At 41.4% G+C, this 4,960-nt stretch overlaps 1 long non-coding RNA gene across 1 annotated transcript; it reads left to right on the top strand.

The window, feature by feature from the left end:
- Positions 1-156: 156 nt before the first annotated feature.
- LOC103390346 (uncharacterized) lies at positions 157-1,262 on the top strand. Its single transcript, XR_522681.3, has 5 exons — positions 157-397; positions 477-527; positions 680-766; positions 933-968; positions 1,226-1,262. It is a non-coding gene; the product is annotated as an uncharacterized LOC103390346 (long non-coding RNA).
- Positions 1,263-4,960: the final 3,698 nt, after the last annotated feature.

Here is a 4,960-nt window from a genome sequence, read left to right as displayed (position 1 = left end):
GAAGTACAGACTGAAGTACAGACTGAAGTACTGACCGAAGTACTGACTGAAGTACAGACTGAAGTACTGACCGAAGTACTGACTGAAGTACAGACTGAAGTACTGACCGAAGTACTGACTGAAGTACAGACTGAAGTACTGACCGAAGTACTGACTGAAGTACAGACTGAAGTACTGACCGAAGTACTGACTGAAGTACAGACTGCAAAACTGGATGTTTGGAAACATGTTTCCAAAATATTCCATATTGCAGTCAAAAGAACATTCTGGTTTATTTTTATCTCATGTTTGTGGTGTTAAAGTAATCTGATTACTGTCGACTACTGTGTTACTCTCCTCTGTTCAGGGGGCTGTTCAACCCAGGGTTTCCTCTGAGAGATGTTGGAAGACCACAGAGGTAAGAGACGGAAAGGAAAGGAAGAAGGAAAGGAAGGAAGGACGGAAGGAAAAACAGTCTTTTCCTTTTTGTGTTTCAGGCGCAGTAGAAGTCTTGATGGTGATCAACCAATCAGACACCAGAGAAGGAGGTGAGGGGTGTGGCCTATGGCTATGGTCTAGGATTTTTCAAAAACCTTTTAAACAACAAATATTACAGAATATCCTAAATAAACAAAACCACCGGAAGTTTTAAGGGGGAATTAAAGAGGGGTCAAAGGTCACTTCCTCTGTGTTTGTGCAGAGCTCATTCACGCGGCACCAACAGCAGTGGCAGCGAATCAGAGAAAACATCCGTCAGCAGCACGAGGCAACGACGGAGAAAGAATCGGTAACCGCTAATCGTCAAATGCTAATGCTAATGCTAACACGTACAGCTAAATCAAATCATGACCTACGGGACGACAGAATCACAGTTTACAGTTTGTCCTAACGAATGACAATTAATAAATAATTAAAATATAGCATCTTTGGCTAATGCTAACGCTTTTTTTTAGGCACAGTCCAGACGTGGTCACATGGCAACACATTCAGTAAGTGTGTGTGTGTGTGTGCTGTTTTTGGAAAGGAGCTTGAATGCTAACATGCTAAGCTAACTCTTTTTTTTGCACTTGTTTCACTGAAGGAAATGCTCAAAACTAACATGAAGAAACAGTTTCTATTGTTTACACAAAATAAATGTTTAGAAAAAAAATCATCAAATTAGAGTTTATTGAAAAAATAATTGTTTTTATAAAAACCTTTTCTAAAAAACTTAAATAAATAACTTTAAAAATAACTGTTTTTACAGGAAGCAGCTGGTGGAGTCCAGTGACTCTGTCACCAGATGTGTGGGTGTGTGTGGGGGGGGGGGGGGCTGGTGAGGAAGGAAAGATGAAACTGAAACCTTACATCAACATCTGCTCCTGCAGTGTCTCTGCGAGAGACCGTCCTTCCACCAGGAGGCGTCGACGTCGTCAGTGGGCGTCGGCTACAGAGCTCTGGTCAGTGAGCAGTGACGGACGTGTGTGTGATGTCATCGTAAATGTACTACTAGTGACCAGTGTGTGTGTTTTTCTGGTTGTTCAGTCCAACGATGGCGCTGGTCCCCGCGCTTCCGTTACCAAGACCAGCGACACTTCCTGTCGCGGCCGCACTAATCCCTGAGGATTAACCACCATCAGAAGAACAGTGTTTCTGTACTGTATAAATACAATGTAAATAATCTCCGTTTTTAACCCGGTTTAAAAACCAACCTGTTCAACACTAACTGCTGCTCCAGAGAGAGTTTTCTCTATTTATGGAAATTCATTTGCTAAAGATTCTCTTGTTAGTTTTTTTCTATACAGAAAAATAATTTTTTAAAAAGTAAAAAGTTTGTTTTATGTGAATTATTTTGATATTAAAACCGACTTTCTCCCAACAGAGTAAACATTCCTTCTTGTCGATGAACTTGTTATTAGTTTGTGTCTAAATGTAAAGTATTTTCTGACTTTATTTCTGCTCATCATTTTTCAACCTGATAATTAAATAATAATAATTATTATTATTATAAAAATAATTAACCTGTGGACATGCATTATTTTTACAGTTGTAAGATTTTTCACTTTTTTTAAAATATATTTTTTGACCCATTCCCTTTATTTGTAAAAAATCTGTTGAAATATTTGGCCACATTTTATAAAAAATGTTTTCTTCTTTTATTTTTTTGTCTTTAAAGGTTAGAACTCGTACTCTTTCATTGCTCTAAACATATATTTTTTAAAAGTTTTGTTTTATTTTTATTTAACCTTTTTTGCTAATCATCTGACCAGAGTTTTTACCCTTGTTTTTTTTTCCTACACTTCGTCCAAACGTAAACCTATTCTTGTGATATTGTGATTTTAATGTGATTCCTAACTTTGATTTTGTCATGACTTCAGAAACTGAAACAAAGACTGAAACGATTCAGATTAGCGTTAACTGTGGTCTGCAGTGTGACGTCATCAGCAGGTATTCATATGACACTCCTGTATGAACGTCAGTGTGTGTGAGAGCAGACATGTGACCCGCAGGGCGGCTAAGGGCGCCCCCATCAGGACGAATATTACAGGTGTGAACTGTCTGCCTTAATTAAAACCACAGGACTTTGACATGTGTCACAAGTGTGTTAAAAATATTTTTTACACACTGTACATGTCCACACAAACACACACACACACACGTGTCCTAACACATGTATAATGAATGTGTAGAGTTACAGTTAAAACCGTTTCTTTTCAAAGTTTTAACATTTGAACCATGTGATGTACTGCGTTGTAGCCCCGCCCCCTCGGGTCACTTCAGAGAAACATCCAGAAGGAAATAGATTTCTTGGATTCGTGAGTTGTTTTGGAGCAGGAGCAGAAAGGAGGAAGGATACAAAGAATCCATCATTATAATCGGAAGAAGAAGAAGAAGAAGAGGAAGAGGAGGAAGAGATGGAGGAGCTGTGCAGTGTCAGTGGTCTGGATCCTCTCTGGGTGAGTTTGGATTTTTTTTCTTTTAATTGAAGAGATTTGACCTTAAGATTCACAAACTGCAAAAATAAAACAGTAAGAAAATAAAACCAAGTCAGAAAAAAGTCTAGGAAACAAAATATAAACATAACAGAAATACAACATATATTCATGTTACGTTGTACTGTAAAAGTTTGAGTGTTTTTTTTTTAATCGTTCATGTTCTTCTCCGACCAAGTCCTCATTTCGTGGACTTCTTTCGTTCTGAGTCTCAGGAATCCTGGATTCTGGACCTTGTCGTGGTCTTTGTCTGGATTCTAGTCTGTACTTCTGGTTTTGGGTCTGGGGTCTTGACCTTTGACCCATGTTACTGCGGTCACATGGTTTGTGTGTGGTTGTGTCTTCAGGATTGGAACCTGACCTGGTACACCCCCAAACCCGACCTGACCCAGTGTTTCCAGCACACCGTCCTGGTCTGGTTCCCCTGCGTCTACCTCTGGACCTGTTCTCCGTTTTACCTGCTGTACCTGCAGCTGCGCCGCTACCGTGGTCTCATTCCACTGTCCAAACTCTGCTGCAGCAAGACGGTGAGAAGACTGTCCACCTGGACCTGGATCAGGGTCTACAGACTGACCAAAGATGTAGATGTTAGTCTATAGACTGACCAAATATCTAGATGTTAGTCTATAGATTGACCAAAGGTCTAGATGTTAGTCTGTAGACTGACCAAAGATGTAGATGTTAGTCTATAGACTGACCAAATATCTAGATGTTAGTCTATAGATTGTCCAAAGGTCTAGATGTTAGTCTATAGACTGACCAAATGTCTAGATGTTAGTCTACAGACTGACCAAATGTCTAGATGTTAGTCTATAGATTGACCAAAGGTCTAGATGTTAGTCTGTAGACTGACCAAAAATCTAGCTGTTAGTCCACAGACCGACCAAAGATGTGGATGTTAGTCCACAGACCGACCAAACAGCTAGATGTTAGTCCACAGACTAACCAAAGATCTAGCTGTTAGTCCAGACTGACCAAAGATGTAGATGTTAGGCCACAGACTGACCAAAGTTCTAGATGTTAGTCCACAGACTGACCCGACTGACTTTCACAGACCTTGAGGTTGCTTGTTGGTCCACTGACTGACCTAAAACCCGTATGTGAGTCCAAAGGCAGACCTATATTAGTCTACAGACTGACCCCAGAGTCTCTGTGGTCTCTGTTTCAGCTCCTTGGTCTCACTCTGGCCTCCTTCGGTCTTCTGGAGATGTTTTACTTTGTGGTGAAGAAAAATGATGAGATCTACAACCATCTGCTGGTCCTGGTGGGTCCAATGATGAGGAGCCTGACTCTGGTACGTGGACTGAACCACCGTAAATGACTTCTGTTAATAAAGCGTTATGTTATACGTGGACTGAACCACCGTAAATGACTGAATTGATTGTTTCGTGCCTTTACACTCGTCCTAAAAATCTAAATCTTCCTCCTCCTCCTCGTCCTCTCGTCCTCCTCCTCGTCCTCCTCCTCCTCGTCATCCACGTTCCCAGGTTCTGGTGGTGGTTATAATTCAGGTGGAGAGAATGAAGGGGATCCGTTCCTCCGTGCTCCTCTTCCTGTTCTGGACTTTTCTGGTTCTTTGCTCCATGGTTCCACTGAAGGTCAACATTGAGCAGATCATTGATCAGGTATTGATCAGTCCAGGCCTCGATCACGTTGAACCACAGTCTTCAAAATCACAGAACACACAGATTAGACAGAGGAGATGTGTTGTCCCACCCGTGTCCCACCCGTGTCCCACCCGTGTCCAGAGAATCCCACAGTTCTTCTGCTCTGACTTTTCAGGGTTTTTCGTCGGATGGTCTTCGATTTCTGGCGTTCTTCTTCTGTTTTTCCCTCCAACTTGTCCAACTCGTCCTCTGCTGCTTCTCTGACCATCGAACCCTTTCTGACAACCTGACCTACAACCAGGTACAATCAGAACACACACACACACACACACACAGAAGCACAGACTCACTTTTTTTACTCTTGTCTTCAGAGGACATGTCCAGAAGAAGACGCTTCATTTC

Source organism: Cynoglossus semilaevis, chromosome 14, assembly GCF_000523025.1.
Source record: "Cynoglossus semilaevis isolate Cse_v1.0 chromosome 14, Cse_v1.0, whole genome shotgun sequence".
In the NCBI taxonomy this organism is placed as follows: Eukaryota; Metazoa; Chordata; class Actinopteri; order Pleuronectiformes; family Cynoglossidae; genus Cynoglossus; species Cynoglossus semilaevis.
This window is presented reverse-complemented; position numbering and strand designations above follow the sequence as displayed.